The sequence below is a fragment of the Sebastes fasciatus genome, chromosome 10 (genome assembly GCF_043250625.1).
Source record: "Sebastes fasciatus isolate fSebFas1 chromosome 10, fSebFas1.pri, whole genome shotgun sequence".
Classification (NCBI taxonomy): Eukaryota; Metazoa; Chordata; class Actinopteri; order Perciformes; family Sebastidae; genus Sebastes; species Sebastes fasciatus.
Window position 1 is genome coordinate 7,127,436 of NC_133804.1, and position 19,073 is coordinate 7,146,508.

General features: G+C 39.3%; 1 long non-coding RNA gene across 1 annotated transcript in view; it reads right to left on the reverse strand.

Annotated features, from left to right (window-relative positions):
* The window catches only part of LOC141774982 (uncharacterized), a 1,018,885-nt gene that overhangs the window by 512,099 nt on the left and 487,713 nt on the right, over window positions 1-19,073 (reverse strand). Inside the window, exon 2 of the long non-coding RNA XR_012595534.1 lies at window positions 17,888-17,962. This is a non-coding gene — a long non-coding RNA (uncharacterized LOC141774982). The remainder of the gene's footprint in view (window positions 1-17,887; window positions 17,963-19,073) is intronic.

The following is a 19,073-nucleotide window of genomic DNA, read 5'->3' on the forward strand; positions in this document are numbered from 1 at the left end:
TATGAAACAAAGCAGTTAGCTTCTTTACCCCAGGGGTGAATTAGGATTTCCTTTGTAGTGAAGTACTAATAAGGCCATTGGACAGTGATGGATGAAGCATTCCGAGGGACTGACACGTCAATTGTTCTTTCCATAATAGTTTCCTTAAAGTGAATCAATCTAAGTTGTGCGAGGAGACCTGTGCGTGAGAGTGTGCACGCATAACATCGAAGTATGGAGAAGTAGTTGCCTGATATCAGGCTGATACCAGACTTAATATGTAATAAAGACAGCAGGTGTCATCTGTTTCTGTCAGTCATCTGGCACTGGATGGTTCCAGACCATTACACCTTGGTAAATTGGTTTACTGAATTATATGTGAAACTTCACAATCTGGGCAATAGATTATATCAAATCTGGCAAGTTAAAGCGGTACTCCAGCGATTTAGTATGGCACTTCCATGAAGTTGGGAGACTCACATGAGGCATATTATAAAACAGTTATGGCCAAAACCTGAGCAGAGATATCCTGACTTTTATGGTGCATTTCCACTGCATGGTACGGCACATTATTTCCATTAGCAAGAGCTGTGGATAGTAACTGGTACCTTTTTTGGTACCACCACGGTCGAGGTTCCAAGCGAGCTTAGTCGATACTAGATGTTGGTCAAACAGAATCTTAACTTGCGAGAGAGGGGACATCCTGCACAAACCTGCCATTTTTAAATAGCCAAGCTACCGTCAATAGCGGCGGGAATTTTTTTGTTCACTTGACCCAGATTTTAAAAAATAGCAGCCCGTTAAACTACGCCATACACTATGTACACTATGTACACTACGCCATACACTATGTACACTACGTACACTATGCAGCACACTACGTACACTACGCAGCACACTATGCCATGCACTACACAGTACACTCCGCATTACACTACGTACACTACGCAGTACACTACGCAGTACACTGTGTACACTTTGAGGTCACTATGCCATACACTACACTGTACACTACGCAGTACACTACGTACACTACGCAGTACACTATGTACACTACACAGTACACTATCCCATACATTATGCAGTACACTACGTACACTACACAGTACACAATGCCATAAACTACGAAGTACATTACGCTGCGATACACTACGCAGCCATACACTACGCTGTACACTATGCAGTACACTATGCCATACACTACGCTGTACACTATGCCCTACACTATACAGTAGTAGTAGGGTTTTTGCAAGATTTCTCAATTTGCTGGTTACCTTCTAGACACGACCCAAAAATGTAACTTGGTTCAGCTGGCTGCTTCCTGCTACAGTAGGTGTCTCCAGGACAACATCTTGCCATGATGACACACACAGTACAGATAATTTATGTTCCAGCATCCTAACACCTTGTAATTTGTATTCTTGCCAATGTATTCTAGTTGGTATTTTACAGTGTAATGTTAACATGCAAGCTGTGGTTGCACAATCCTGCACAAATCAACCTGAGGAATTGAAAGAATGTCCACATAGATTGGAATTAATCTGACATTTTATTCATAATTGAAACACAAGCCAGTTAGGAAGCATCATTTATTTGCCAGAATTTTGATGGAAGAAAGGCATGCAAATATTAAGATGTGCTTTCATAAATCATCAGAGAAAGGGAGAAGGGCTGCTGCTGCCAGAGTCTGGTGTAGGAGGAGACTAGAACGACTGGAACTCCCTAACACACATGCCTACCGTTACACTATTTTAACCTTTACCAGACTCCCTGATAAGGGCGAGCTGGTGTGCTTTTACTGTATGAGGCAAAAAAATAAAAAAGCAGAATATGAGTTGTGTCAAGATATGAATCAGTAATAAAGATTAGGGCTTTGATTTGTACATGTGAGAGGAGCTCAGAAATCAACCAAATTAACATCAAAGTCTTCCTCGGCTGCTGCAGGCGCACAACCAGTATCACTGTTTCATCTACTACCTGTGTGCGTGCATGTGTGCGTGCATGCGTGTGTGTGTGTGTGTGTTGATGTCAGGATGTCAGGCACAGATGTCTGAAGTGAGCAAGTAGTGTTACTGCATGTTTCTGCACAAGAACTCTACAAGTAATGAACACATGACATTCACCAGCTGCTTCCTTCCACCAGGAAGCCAGGAATGAGCTTGTCCAGGCAGACTGTTCTCATACACTGTTTGTACCTACACCTACTAACCGAGTCGAGTACACTGTGTACATTTACGGCATTTACATCATGTCATCTGCTGATGTCCGTGAGGGTCTGTTTACTCGCCTACAAGTTATGACTGTAAGTATACTTAACGTATGTGCCTGACATTGTAGTGTGTCTCCATATCCATGCACTCAGAGGGCTTCAAGGAAAAAGGCATATTACGCCTGCCCTTAGTCACTACTAGGAGAAAGTGCTTGTGCCGTCCAGCACATGCTATGCATCATCGTGCTGCGTTCGGAACAAGTGGTAATTTCGGAAGCTTGTCAATGTCCTATATGTATTTAACTTGCGGCAAATGATGTATACATTTCTCAACTGACAGGAAAATGACCCTTACTATTTAAACTGCAGTATCTGTCATTTTGATACAGTATATCTGGTTGTATTAAGCAATCGTGGGCAATATTAGAAAACCAATAAACAGGACTACTTTGTATCAGTATTTGATTTCAATACGTATACTATATTTTCATCAATGTGCTGAAGTACCGTTTATTTGCTGAATTAGCCAATAACAGACATGCTCATATGGTTATTCTATTCACAAGAAGTTTTTCGATTGAAAATGTACTATATAAGAGTCCATATAGTCCATAGAAGACTGTATGTTCAGTCATTCATTCTTTCAGAGATCCAGTGCATATACTGTATCTAGGGCCAGCTACTCAGGGTTTTATATTTTTATTCTAATTGTTGCACGTGGCTCAGCCTTATATCCCGCCCTCGACAGGCCCACATTCAACCATAAATGGTCAATGCAAACCACCTCATGAATGTTTCTGCCTAGAAATGAGCCTGCTGATCAGTGGTTCTTTACAGTTAATTTACTGCAACTACCGAGAGGGGAGACCGAGAGGAAGGAACCTTTCTGAGGAATTACTTCTCTTCTGATAGTGGATCCACTTGTTTTCACTCTGCAATGTTGTTGTTTTAAATATTGGTGTGATTGAGCCTTTACCCTGAATATGGTTGAGGTGAGGTTAGGGTTTGGTGTGGTTAAAGGGGAACACCGCCTAATTCCAATATGTTACTTCCATGGCCAAAGAAAGTTCAATCAATAGTTGTGAACATGAGCTCCTCTCTCTCAAAGCCAGAAACCAGAGAAGTAAGTCTCAAACTTGTGATGTCATAGGGTATAAAGTCTGGAGCTGCTCCATAGACAATATATACAATCAAATGAGCTTTATTATATTGTAGTGTTGCCTTTCCGATCCATCTTAAGGTGCAATTGATTACCTATAATACATGAAATAGATTGGTCCTGTCCTGTATTTCTGAATGCTTATGCCAATATGCCCATCATCTCTCTCAGCTTCAAAGTCTGTATTAGCAACCAAAGCTGCTTGTGTGTTTACCACCGGGGCCTCTCAGCTGTGGACTGTTCATAAACCACACTGCAATGGATCTGCTTTTTTAATTTATTGTCATCAGTTTATTGTCACTGCCTAAGATACAGATAAAACGATTAAAAACTCTATCTACACCTAAATTGACTTTAGTCTTGATGATCTACTCATTTATTTTATTCCCTTAAGTCTTGAATCAAACTTGTTAATGATGGCCTTCTAGACGTTGGTAAGAATGGGAGCATTTCTGCCAATGCAAAAACCCAAGATTTCTCTTTCCGAATCCTCCAACACATCATGGTGTATGGATTCAAACACTCAGCGTCTCAGTCAGCAGCTTTCACAGGATCACTACAATAAGCCGTTGGATTCGGGGACTTCAAGGATCTTAAGCTTAGCCTGATGAACATATCAGGATTTAGTTTCAGTTCATTCATTCAGCCATTGTGTTCTTGTTTGCCAATTTCTGTTTTGGGGGTATGGGGGTTTGTTTTGTTTGACCCCAGCCAATGAGTAGGCTATAGCTTGACCATCCAGCCGCCGTCATTTTCAGCTGCGGTTGAGAAGCAGTTAACTAAGTATATATAAGTCATGCAAGTCAAGGTCAGACTTTCATGCAGGAAACCATAGTTCCTGCATTACTGACCTAAAATGTACACCATCTGTATTAACCTTAACCATAATCTCTCCCTTAACATAACCAAGTGTTTTGGTTGCCTCATTGAACCAGTTTATCCAATATCAATGTAGAAAGGAAGCTAGCTAGCTATTTAGGGAGATGACATCCCTGTTAACCCTGTCTAAAGCTCTGATTGGTTATCTATTTCTTCAACTGATGCAAGTAGCCTTCATTTCACACAACTCCGGACCTAACAAGTCAGACATGTGGGCAGTGTTTCAGAGGTCTGGAACCAGGCGAATGAAGAGTAAAAACCAAACTGTGTTTTGTAAAAAAAGGCATTGAGCTAAGGCCACCGCTGTTATTTCTGTAATGTTGGACATTTTGAGTGCTTGTTAATTTTGGACTAACATGTATTCATTGCAGATGCTTCTGTTTCTGCCAGCGGGAAAGTAAAAAGGTTCTGTTATCTATCGATCTAGCCATCATTAGAGTTTTGAGCTGAGCCAGGAACACTCCCAGGTGTGAACCGGTAAAGCCTTGATCCAAAGCCAAAACTTTACAACATTTGGCTTTGCTTTTTGTGATGAGGAAATTGAAACAGCAATGGACCGTACAAACTGCTGCTCTAATGTACTTTTACACAACAGAAAGAAAGTTTGTAAGCCTTCATTTCCATGTTTGATGGAAACAGGGCCACTGCAGCAGCAAATAATGATACAAAAGCTGTACAAATGTATTTGACTATGCTGAAAGGTATTTATTTATTATAAAAAGCTGCCCAGTAGAACACAAGTAGAACACAAGGGTCATTCAGGGTCAGGCCTTGATGTGCATCCAGTGGAAAACAAACTTAACTACTTCCTCTCTGCAAAACAATTTTATCCTTTTTTTTTTTTTTTGACATTTCTAGTAAACACTGTAATGTTGTTTTGAACACTTTCCTCCTCCTACTCATATCATTTTTGAAGCGTTTTCAGGGTCCTTATTTTTTGTTATCCAAGATACTTTACACATCTTGCAGCACAGCTGTAAATTCTACTTTTCCACGGAAAGAAGCGTTAGCAGGTCCAGATACAATTTCCCAGAATGCTCTACATTTCAATATACACATATTAAAACATGTTGACTTAAAGCACTCATGTATTCACTTTAATTACATAATAATACAGCAAATATAATCGTAAATTCAAATTAAATTAAACTTACTGTTACTTATAGCTATTTAATTGTGGATATACATGAAAGTTTCAAAACAATATGTTGGAGAATATGCTTTTTTTCTTTCTCCCTAAGCAGTGTCTGCAGGCTGTGTCCAAAAAAGCACACTAACCAGAGTTAGGGCAGCCTGTATTGTTGTTTTTTTTCAGGGCAGTCGTGAGCTACCGTAACCATTTGCGAATGATTTTCCACAGGACAGCACAGCAAAGTGACAGGCGTTGTTTATCACAATGAGAGCTTTTTCGCACAAACCACAGTAAAAGCCTGTCAACAGCTGCTCTTCATCTAACAGCTCACTGAGGCTGTTTCTGCTTGTTCTATTCCACAATGCAATATTTCAGGGATTAGTTTAATATTTTTGGGAAATGCGACTATTTGCTTGCTTTCGAAGGGCCTCTCACAGGACCAACCAGTGGTTGTCGTTGTAGTTGAGGCAGGGGTCATTCAGGGTCAGGCCTCATCGTCCATCCAGAGCAAAACAGCTAACTATTCCTTTAATGAAGATCTATGGGGGGAAAAAAGTGCAATATATTTTTGTGTAGTCCAGTTTTTCATTGAACAATAGCATCCCTAACAATAGTACAATAACTAAAAAGAAAACCTGATCCGAAGTGCTGCCTAAGAAGCTTTGTGTGTGCATTCTCTGTTGGGTTATGACGGCTGGACAGTAAGAAGACGCTGTTGAGAGTGATTTCAGTGTGAAATGTAAAACAGGGATTTTAAAAAGTGGAGAAGACATGTCCCCACATTCTTGGGGGAAATTACACCCTTGCCTTGCCAAAGGAAAAAAAAAATCCTTGCTATTAGCATATGACAGTGACCCATTCGCCCTCTACTGTATATAGGTTGGGTCAGCTACTCAAATTCCATTAAGAGTTAGTCACTCTGGAATCAGTTTTTGTATGTCAAATATTCATCATTTCCTTTGTCAGGTTATAATGAAATTGTTAAAATGTGGGTACCAACACTGAATGATATCAATGTACCCAGTCAGTTGTGCCATTGTTAAGAATAAATTATTTTAGTCTTGTGTTTATCCCTCTTTCTTCCTTTTCCCCGATCACTCTCACTGGTTGTCAACAGACTTCTCCATTGCATGTGATTGGAAGAGTTAAAGAAGACGCGGCTATGTGAACCATCTCAGAGACGATCCATCTCCAATGGGTTTCCATGAGGACTTCAATCTGAGCTCGGCTCCATTGTCTCCTCTGTTTGCCCACCATCAGACAGCTTCCTCCCCAGGGCCTGGAGGCTGCTAAAGAAGGCATGCCCCAGTCGTTCACAGGAGTAAAGATACACTGCATGATGAAAAATGGAAAGGTTTGAGGTTGTACTGTGAGCCACAGTGAAGCACAGATGTTGGTTGAGGAGCCAGTGAGGAGAAGAGACAAGGCCTCTTTCTCTGGGTCTACAAACACTGCAGCTCTAATTGTCCTTACATCTCCAAAAACCTAAGAGCACACCATCATTACATAGACATACATTACAAATGTGTCAGCTGTGCAGTCATCAAGCTACAGTTTGTAACTAGACTTCAGGGTTTGAAAACTAAACATCAATTATGCGTTATCAAATTGTTCTACAAAATGCCCATTATGCCTTATCAGCTCTTGGGTTTTACGAGAAAGACACACTGCATTAGCAAACTTTAAAAACAAGACTTACAGTTCACAGTTCACATCTTGGCATGCATGCATCGGATGGAAATCAAAGTTACATGCTAAATGATTGCAAACATGTTACAGAGGAGCAAATGGTCTTGTTTTGACTGCCCCCCACTGACACAAACACACACACCTACCACCACCTCCAGTGTCTTTGTTTATGGATCACCTCCACAGTTTGGTAGGCGGACTGATGACTGTCTGTTTGTTTATGTTTGTTCTGGTGTGTGTGAGTGTGTGTGTCTGTGTGTGTGTTACTAGTCCCACGCCTCCAAATGGCCATGGGCTGAGTTGAGTCCCAATTTCAACCATTTGACAGAACAGCAGGGGAGGACTCACAGGAAGTGACATCAAGCACCAGGCTGAGAGCAGAGAGTGATCCACACCGTCCAGACTGTACTTTCACTGAGCTCCTGCACTGCTCAGTTGAAATACATGTACTTTTTTAAAAATTTGTATTGTGTAAATGTGTTGAATGTGTAGATAACAGGAGCTCTTCAATCTAGCTAAAGTGAAAGCCCAACAATAACACAGAACAACAGATTGAGACCTGTCTAATTTGTAGTAAGAGTAAATGGATCTTGTTACAGACAGAATGAGTAGGGTTTGTTGGTTGCGGTTTGTAAACACAACATCCGATGTTGGCCACTCCTCCTCAGCCCGGTTTAACGACACGAGAAGCGCTCGCCAACAGGTGAAAGACAACCCAGATTCACTCTCGCTTTGGAACAAGCTTTGTCCACTTTGCATTTCGCCTTGTTGTATTATAGTCAAATACCGAGGCTGTGTCACGGCCGTGGGTGTGTGATACCGCCACACAAGGCACCCTTTAGCACCAGTATGAGACACACCACACTTTCCACTATGTTAACCCATCCTCGGCAATAGTCATCACACACAGGTACCCATGGACAACGCCATACTCTTCTAGTGGGTCATGATATGTGATGATTGTTACACATACATTGCTTTTTATAGGAAAATTATACTCATTCTGCCTTTAACATCCGGGCTCCATACAAACTCAATCACTGTGTTCCTCTCTACGGTGTAAGGTCGAGTGTTTTTCAGCTGCTTATTTCCACACCATTTCTCCCTGCAGCAGCAACACCCCCCCAACCCCCGTCCTCCACCCCACACCGCCTTCAACTCTGGCCAAATGCTTCCCCAAATGTTGAAACATATGGTGGTCAGTCCTGAGGAATGACTGTGAATACATTTGTGTGTGTGTGTGTGAGAACTGTTTGTTTGCAAAGGCCCAGTGGCGTACTTGTTAGCTGAATTAGATGCTGTTTCGTTCCCAGGCGTGTAACTACATGCATGCCTGCATGTGTGTATGCATAGGGGGGGTCTGTGTTTATGGAAAAGCATACTGTGACTGATGACAACTCATCAGATTGTGTGTTATCAGAGAGAAAGAACAGGGGGGAGTCACGGCTGATGGAGGCCAGACTTTAGACAAAGGAGATGGGAATGAGATGGAGTTATATGCAGAGAGGACAGAGTGTCCGGAGGTCAGGGACACCTTGCTGAGCTGTGAATGGTTGCTAAGAGCTTTTCTGTCTTGTGGGAGATTCTTCTGCAACTTTAAAGATAATGAAATTATTTTACATTGCCACAGTGTGCTTTAAAAACCCTCTGCCGAATGCAAATATCTTCATTATTGCACGACACAGTTTGCTGTGACACACTTTCAGACACGCGCCTTGTTATTTAATGTGCTGGCAATTTTACATGTTGGTGTCATGTTTGAATAAGCATCCGGCTAATTTTTTCAGTTAAAGTCAAAACAGTCAGACCTGTAACATGTCAGGTCTAAATTGAAACCCTAATCTATGTGGACGTTTCTGAACCAAAAATACGTTTGATAAATACGTCTCGTATCAGCCTTGTATCACGCTTGCAGAAACGCACAATGACATGTGGTTAACGTTGTGAAACAATGGGTTAGGTTACAAAACTACTTGGTTAAGGTTAGAAAAAAAAATATGTTTTGTCTTCAGATAATAACCTAACAATCATGAAAACTGTAAATTGTAAAAACGTAACTATCGTAAAAGCGTAACTATTGTGAAAACGTAACTATCGTGAAAACGCAACTATTGTAAAAACGTAACTATCGTAAAAATGTAACTATCTTAAAAATGAAACTATTGTAAATAAACAACAACCTTAGCAAGCGTAACAATGTTACATAATACATTATGTGAAAAGCATAAAGTCAACATTTATTTTTGGTTTCACACAGGACACATGGACAGCGGCCTCCTGGGTGAAAGTGTTTGTTTAAACCCGTCCACGGGTTGGTGCTCCAACTTTTTGGCCCTGTGTGTGAAATAAGCTGATTGGTTAATCAAACATCTTGTTGAGAGCCATGTTTAAAATGGACCACTTGAATTACATGATAATTTCATACACAAGTCCATGCAAAAAAAGCAACCAAAAAAAAAAAAAAAACAGTAACAACAAAGCAACAGCATATTGTTGTGAACATGTGGCTTTCAGGGTCAGTGGCCTTTGGAGGCCTGCCCATTTCACTGGAAGACTCTAAACTGAGGTAAATGGTCCTCTTACAACATGGAAGAAAAGAAAAATCGTGATACTTCTAGTGAAAATCTTGAAGAAATAAAAAAAACAAGCCTACAAATAAGGGTAAAGTCATATTAAAAATTGAATTAAAGAAATCCACAATATTTCAAAAGTTATAGACAGAAAATCTAAATTATTTCTGGTCAGTCATTGTTAATTTGTCTCTCTGTAGATCATATATGAATATTCACCCACTGAAACTCTTATCTGAATGAAACAAAATATATAAATAGACCACAGTAAAGCCCAGAGGAAACAAGTCAATTCAAACTGAAATCAACTACAACATCAAATTGCCCTTATCATTGATGTGTGTGTGTGTGTGTGTGTGTGTGTGTGTGTGTGTGTGTGTCGGTGTGTGTGCGTGTAATCACTGTGACACTAAGCAGCCTCCATGCTGGGTGGCTCTGCTCCCCAGACCCCACTGCCCCCCACACTCTCCCTCCTGAGGGCATGTTGGCTGGAGCCAGTGACAGCCTGGGCATGACTGGGTTTGTGTTTTCTTTTAAGTTGGGGAGTGGGGGGGGAGGAGGGGTGGGAGTGATCCACAGATACTATCAGCGCCGTGGGCTACAACTGCTGTGGTCATCTGTTACTGATTGCTGTGTGTGTGTGTGTGTGTGTGTGTGTGTGTGTGTGTGTGTGTGTGTGTATGTGTGTGTATGTGCCACCAACTATGGCAGTTTCACAGCCCCTCTTTTGTAAGTTAAAAGGGATTTTTTAGGTGGCAGTATATATATATATATATATATATATATATAATGTCTCAAACGTTTCCATTGAACACTCAATTCAATTAAAGTTTGTCATCCTCGAGGCAAACTTCACTTTGCACAATGATGCATAAAAACAAGCATAATAATGCATTTAATATAAATTCAACAAAGTACATATGATTGGAGGAAAAACAATATGCCACTGGAATAATTGTAGACTTTGTCAGATGTAAATTCGAATTGATTCTCAAATTGATTAATAAAAATACAAAAACACAAAAAAAGCAAAATAATATATTTATCATCAAAATATAAAACACATTTTTGTGAAGTTTTCTTTACAGTGTAATTCATCACAGTTTTCAACATCAATTGTATCAGTTTATATGTGATTTTGCACACATTTGCCACATTTTAGGAAAAAATGTGTTATTATTAATATTGTCATGTTTATTCATTAATCCATAAAGCCCTATGATACATTGATTCCTCATATTCCTATTTCATTTATGTACATACAAATATATATATATATATATATATATATATATATTTCAAAATGAATGAGTTTATCTATCACTTCAGAACTGAACAATGGTAAATTGCATTATGTTTTAAGTGTTGTTTGTAGATAGTGTTTTTGATGTATCAGGTAATTATTAATAATGATTAACCAATTAATTAATGCAGTGGCACACAACAGCTTCCGTACAAAAAAACAGCAAAACACATCAAAGTCATTTCTTTTAACTGTATTAGTTCACTGATTGCGATTAATAATGTATGTCTTCTAGTGGAACAATACAGACTCCACACAAAGATTCAGTCAGAGTAAAGGTGTTATTGCCACCGTTGCAGATTGGTTTCTAAAATTACTTTTCTGTTTTTAAATTATTTATATTAAACATAATTCAGATGGCAATCATCATTCCACAATCAATATGATTCAAAGTGCAACACATTCTCACTCAGTTTGGTCAGTGGCCCTACTCGTCAAACTGTGACGCTCTACGTACACCTCTAGCGTCAGCTTCTGCTTCTTACATGCATACACTGTCTTTTCAAAATAAACTTCTGTGTTCACAGGAAACAACTTGGTTAGGTTTAGGCAACACATCTACTTGGTTAGGTTTAGGAAAGAAATGTGGTTGTGGGTTCAAATAAGTATGTTTTTTATGTAGTTAAGTAGGCTATGTTACATACGTGACTTAACCTAAATCAGCAGTGGGTAGAAATGGAGCAAATATGATTAAAAAAAGTAATTATTAAAAAACGGTCACTATATCCTGACAGTAGTGCATGAGACAGGTAATCTGAAAAAAAATCATGTTCCTCTGTGTCCTCCGGTGCTCCTAATGGTATCTGCAAGATTTCACAGACCGGAGGAAAACAAGCAGTCAGAGCTGATCTGGAGTCTGCCGTCCAGCTGCTGTCTATGAGAGCCGGCTGTCAGTCACTCGCGAACTCTGATCAAAAGGTCAAACTAGGCAGCGCTGATCAAATATGAATCAATATGCTGTTACTCTGATGTCTATTTCGCGCATAAAATGTTTCCAGAATCATCTTGTAGTGTACTGTTCAGCTGTAAAATGAGAAAGTTTGTGACCCGGCAGCCATGTTGAGATCAGTTGAGGAAATACCAAACACCGCCCACCAACCAGAGCACAGCCAATAGGAACGCTCTATCTCTCTGAAATGACCTGTGATTGGCCAAAGGAGAGTTTTTTAATGCCTGAAAACAGAGCCATGAAGAGGTGCAGAAGTCTAGTTTTCCTTATAATAGCGTCATAGTTTGAAGCATAGGGCCACTGACCAAGCTTCCATATTTGATGACTTGGGAGTGAGAATGGGCTGCAATATGAGGGTGTTTTCTTTTCCCCTTCTTGGAGCTGTGACCAGCTGAAGGTTATCAATGTCTGACCACAGCAGCTCAGTGTCCAGGCCACGACAGCAACCAGCTTTTCTCTCCGCTTCCTCCAACTTATCCTCGTTCTCATTCTTATCCTTCCTTATCTCCATGGCTCCAGCTGGATTCTTCTACAGATTCACCTCACACCTTCTGCCCTCACCCACATCCTAAACCATCTCCTTCTTCTCAACGGAGGCCTTTCGGGGCGGTTTAACACATCGACGACAGCGCTGGAGGTTTTCAGCTGATTTGCTTTCTAATCCTGTGTTTATGTAGTTACCTTTTTGCTTCTTCTCTTTTTGCTGTGTTATGTTGCCATGGGCAGCAGACATGCTGCACAGTCTGCACAGTGATGTGTGGTTGATTGTTTAGTTCTGTATTTAAAATGAACCTCCTCTAAAGCATACTAATGAACGTGTCGTATATCGACCTTCACATACCCACTTTCTTTATTTGGACTCAGATTAGGCATGCTGTCTTCCTGTGTCGAGCGGACTGCTTTCAAAAGGGTGGTGATCCGAGCTATTCTTTCCTCAAAGAGCCATTCAGAGAAGGTTGATTCAACTCTGCATTAGCAAAATCTCATATTTAACTTCACCTAAGCCCCTTTCAGACATGCACCCCTTTACATTAATCAGATGGCATTTTAAATTGTCAGCCTCATGTTTGAATAAACACCCTGGACCAGAACTCTCTCTCTCTATATTTTAAATGTTCCTTCATGCCAGCTGCATGGACAAACCAACTGAATATCTAGCAATACTTTACATACAGCATGAGTTAGACAGTTCCAATTTAACGTGCTGTCATTCAATGTTTGTGCACAGTCTGATATCCATCTATTCATCTATATAAAGGACTACTTTACTACAAAAATGAACATCGTATTTATTGTCAATCCTGAGCCTTAGACATTATACCTAACACCCATTCTCAGGACTGGTTTATACAGTATGTTCCTGCATAATAATCTTAAAAAGACAGCCTCACTTGTCTGGAATACTTTACAGAGTATACTGAAACTTGACAAACTGATATCGATGAGGCAATTAACAAATTTGCTTAGAGGATCTATTGATTTTAGGTGCAACTGTTTTATATAATACGTTTGTATTTTTTATTTTTTTATTTCATTTTTGATACCTACGCCAAGGATATTTCAGAAAGTATGTATATTTAAATTTTTTGCAATTTTTTGTCATTATCATTATTATTTATTTCTATTTTAATATATATATATTTTTTTTTTTGGCTCACCTGTAAATAAGATTTCAAGCTCAATGTGACTTCCTGATTAAATAAAGTATCACTTGCTACATGTTATAATTAATGACATGCCTGTCCAATCCCTACACTATATGTGCTGAGGGTCATTACAAATCGGCAATACAGAAAAAAAATATATGAGGAAAGTAGAACAGCTTTTTCATTCTGGCCCCACCATGTAACATCTCTTTCATGTGTTTATCAATTCCACCGACACTCTCCCTCTCTCTCTCACACACAGCAGAGTAGTGTCTGGAGGCCTAAAGCTGAACATGTCCTCAGAGACATGTTCGACAGCTCCCCGAGCAGCCCCGTCAAACCCCTCCCTGAGCTTAGCTCTGTGAGGGGGGGTAGGTGAGGGAGCGGGGGGAGAGTTGTCCTGTGCAGCGTCACCCTCCACATGCAACCCAGGTGATAAGAACCCAGGACAAGAAGGACAAGAGAGAGAGAGAGGACGGAGGACGGCATGCGAGGAGAGGTCTGGGAGAATATCACAATTCACAAGTCATGAGAAAGACTTTTCAATTTTGTGAATTTTCATCTTTTCTAGGCCACATATTTCTTTTGGATTGGATATAAATGCCGTTCCAGACTATTTTGAAAAAAAAAAAAGTAAAAAAAAAAAAAAATAGTTCTGTTAAAGGGCTGTTCATCATCACATTGTTTGACTACTCCAACACACATAGTATGCATGCTATCTGGGGAAATAGAGCAAACCACTCAGCAATGACACCTTTTTGTTCTTGTATTGTTTCTTAATTTTTTTCTTTTTTCTTTTGTGAGACCAAGTTAGGTTCACTTTTGACCCTGGTTGTTCCATTTCTCTGGTAGATGCTCTTTTCTCCTCATTCTGTTTGAGAAATGTTGAACATTAGGCTCATTTTCTTTTGCACCTCTGGACATCATGGTTATGCCCGTTCACAATTCATTAAGAAAATAGTATTACCATGATAGTTATTGCAGTTTATATATATATATATATATATATATATATGTGTGTGTGTGTGTGTGTGTGTGTGTGTGTGTGTGTGTGTGTGTGTGTGTGTAGATTTATTTTGGCGTGTCAGTGACAATGGATATTTAGAGGTAGCTTGTATTGTGTTTGCTGTTTCTGTTAGCTTGCGTAAAGTAGCTGTGTGCTAAGCAATCTTTCACTTATCTGCTATAAACTGGAGCTGGCCGTGTGTAATTATGGGGAGCCCCAACCAGATCCAGAAGTGTATCTTGGTGTACCGTGATTAAATAAGCAGCTATCTACTGAAGCTCTGAGAGGCAAGATAGAAAAAAACAAAAAAAAACAGCCGGTGATCCATTTTCTAAGTCTAAATCTACTTTTTTCTTTCCTGTGTTTAACTTAAAAACAGGTAGGGAAAAAAAGTTTTGTCGAGATATATATATATTTTTTTAATTCCATATACTCTAAACACAAGATATGTGTATTGTGTGTCTACAAGTTATGTAAATTAAAACTCACCTGGAAGAAAACATGAATGCTTTAAGTCGAATATGAATATTACAATAACAAAAATAAAAATTCACCTGCCAAAACCTTTTATTTTCACCTGCTTCTACAGATTAAAATTAATGAATGCATGAATTAATAAATTAAAGTAAGTTAGAATTTTTTTTTGGCCTGTTCTTAAGTCATAAACACAGGAGAAAAAAACTATTTACATCAGACTTAGAAAATGGGTCACCAGATTTTTTTTTCTTTTCTCACTTGCTTCTCAGGGCTTCCGTAGAATCAAAGTTAAAGTTTGCAAGTCATTTTAAATATTAAAAAATCATTCGTGACATCACCTTTTTTTCAAACTGAGCCTCGCCCACTTCAAACCAGTGAAAAGAGACAATACACAAATACACAAATATGTTGTGTAATGAGCAAAACTGTTCCAGCTTTCATGTTGCTACAGACCCCATCGCTCAGAATAAGAAGTCGACTGAGAAAATATGTTTTCAGCGACTTTAAGCAACCCAAAACGGCAGCGTAACAGGGAGCGTTTCCTCCATGAGTTTCCTGTCCTGTCTTTCTCTTTGAGATTTGTTCAAAGTCCATCATTCATTCATCCACATCTGAAGAGCCCATAATCAACCTTCACGCAGAGCATCCACACCCGCCTGCGGCTTTGTACCCATCCACGCTGACCAGCGGGGAATTCAAGCACCGATTCACCGTGATGACTCTTTTTGTGTGTGTCTGGCGGCATCTGCAAAAGAGGAGAGCTCTGACATGAAAAAGTTCAGCCTCCTATAATCCGCTTTGCCTTTGTGAAGTGAGTGACTTTGAAACTCGCTATCACAGTTACCCCCACTCTCCTTCCCCCCTAGTTCACCGGAAATAGAAAGAGAGACGTCGCTCTCTCTATTTCACCGTCCGTCTCTCTTCAAATCCTCCCGTTTTGTTTGGGGAATTATAAATCTCCCTTTTTTTGTTCTTAAATTATCTTTCATTATACTCTAATGGTTTTTCTCATTTGGAGCCTGGTGTGCATAAACGCACATGGAAATTAAAACTTTTTGGTTTGTGACAGAGATTAGCGTCGAGTGGAGGTCAAACATAATAGCTTCCATTTAACAAGAAAATAGATATGATTATACTGCACTTGCTCTCCGTTCAACTTTTGTCCTCAATCTAAACGGTGCTGCTCCGATAGCTCTGCCCTCATTACGCAGCAACAAAAGGGCCACACTGCCGCTCCTCGCTATTTGTCATCCTATATTTAACATCAGAATTGGATTCTGAAGCCAAAAAGACAAAGACTGATACATTTCATCTGTTTTTTGTTTTTTTTACCCCTCATGCCTGTTTGCTTGTAATATTTATAGTGTGCACCAACAAAGGCTTTTGTTGGCATCAGATGAACAAATCGGTGAATATTTCAGTGTGTACTTGAAGATTAAGCAGGACTACAGATGATTTAGCATGTGTATCTGAACTCTACAGCATTATTGGTTCATCACCATCTGTAGATACCATAATCTACCTCGGATTACAGCCGCAACATCGACTTTAGACAGATAAAAACACACAGCAAGATCTCCTAAATCTACATGGCTGTTGTAAAAACGAACGAGTGGATTACAGAATGTGTGTCAACTTGACAGAAGAGACAGTGGAGGACGATCATTTTTTTTTCTTGATTTGTAATTCAACTTACCTAGCATATTGAGGTCGTGTTTTCCCATTATCACATATTTTGGAGAAGTAATCACAAGTGTTCATTTTATGCTCAGATTAGTCCGCTGGAAGGCTTTAATCACTCAGCTCAAGAAATACACTCCGGTGGCACCGATGGAGAGAATGAAGTGTTTTTATTCGCTACCTTGTACAGAAAGGCAAAAATGCTCTTAAACCTGCTGCTCGACTGGAAGGATGCAAATAAAATATCAATTTGTAAAAAGGTTTACAGCGTTGAAAACCTCTGCTGTATAACCCAAACGACAAGTCTGGGCCTGTAATAAAAATCTGCCATATGTTTGTCTCTGTGGTGTGGTAAATGTTTGCAGAGCACTGAAACGCAATATCATCTGGCAAAGATTCACCCAGCACCAAAACTGATTTGTCATATACGGAAAATTATTAGGGCCAGGCATAAGAGGAAAAAATTAGAGGAGAAAATATTTTTTTAATTATTTTGCGTTTCGAGAATAAAGTCAAAATGTCAAGAATTAATTAAAAAAAGGTTGAGAATAAGGTTGAACTTTCAGTAATAGTGCCGGGCATAAGACAAAGTAAATCAGAGGAGGAAGATTATAATTATTATTGTATTATTCTGCATTGTGAGAATAAAGTCAAAATGTTGAGAATAAAGTTGAAAAACATTTCAAGAATAAAGACAAAATGTTGAGAATAAACATTGAACTTTTGAGAATAAATCAAACTACTAGTGTTAGAGCATATACTGAAATCTTGACTTTATTCTCAAAATGTCAACTTTATTCTCAAAGTAATGCAAAATAAAAAAAAAAAAAAACCTTCCTTCTCTCATTTTTCCCCTTATGCCTGGCACTAATACTCCACTAATCTGCCTCATATGTACCATGCTGTACACATTCCTTTGTTATCAAAGGTTAATCACCACCATAACACCATAATAGCTTGTGACATGAATCACAAAGCCTGACCTCATGGCTTAAGAAAATACATGTTTGAAATAATAAAAGAAATGTTTCTCATTATACTGAAATGCTGAGAGTTTTAAAACTTGAATCAAACATTACATCTAAATATCGTATAAGCTTATGTAACAAGAATGGACAGTGAATGACAAGAGAAAGAATAGAGATGAGATGGTGAACTGGAAATATATATCTGCGTTTGGCTGATCCAACAACTTAAATACATAACAACCAGACTATCACAGGGCTGAGACATAGAGACAGACAACCATTCACACCTACGGGCAATTTAGAGTCAACACTTAACCTAACCTGCATGTCTTTGGACTGTGGGAGGAAACCTGAGCACCCGGAGAAAACCCACGCTATCACGGGGAGAACATGCAAACTCCACACAGAAGGGCCCTGCGACCTTCTCGCTGTGAGGCGACAGCACTAACCACTGCATCACCGTGACGCCCACATAATAACATCATTACATGACATGGAAGTTTTGTTCCTATAGTGTGTGGAGAGCAAAAGGATATTGAAATATTGAACATGTTTATGTAGAAATAAGTAATGTTTATTTGCAGAACTTTTACTTGAATATGTCTGCATACATCTTCAGCCACTACTACTGTTTTTTTATCTACAACAATGCATTATGTTTTATCAGCTCATATGCTTTGCATGTAGAAGCTGGATTCTAGCTGGCAGATATACAATTTAATTAAAATACACAAGTAAAGTACAACTTAGGTAAATACTTCCTTTCCACCACTGCAAGTTCTATTTTTATGTATGAATGCACTGTTTGAAAAGCATGCCCCCCACAACAATGGAGCCTGAATCACATTTGTTGAAAACTGTAAATTGTATTGAACTTAAAAAAATGTCCAAAAACGTGAAATCTTTAAATATTTTCATTAAAAATATTTGGTCGTGTGCAAAGTCAAAGAGCACTATGTGTATTATGTTAATGCCCTGTTGCCCTTAATTAAATTCCTATTGAGTAAGTGCACACAGCGGAATTCAACATCCTCATCTTTTGTCCAGAGACCCAGAAAACAACCAGTGCTCCGATACGGGAATTATGCCGCCGAGGCCAGAGGCTGCCTTTGTCTCTATTAGTTTGCGGTAATTTGATTAAACACAACATCCCTCTATAGGACCACACAATTAGGTAATAATGCAGGACCTGCCTCAGTTGATATTGTACTTAAATTTCCCTGACGAGTTTGTGATGAGTGAAATGACCGGGGCGGTTTCCCAGTTTGCTCGGGGGTATAAAGCCAAGACATTAACAAGGGAAGCAGAATTCCATTAATCACCTCAAGTCTTACTTTCTCTTGTAATGACCAGGATACACGTCAAAATAAAAGCACATAAGACCTTCCTTTTCGCCATGTTTTTCAGTTTATTGTTGGCATATTGGT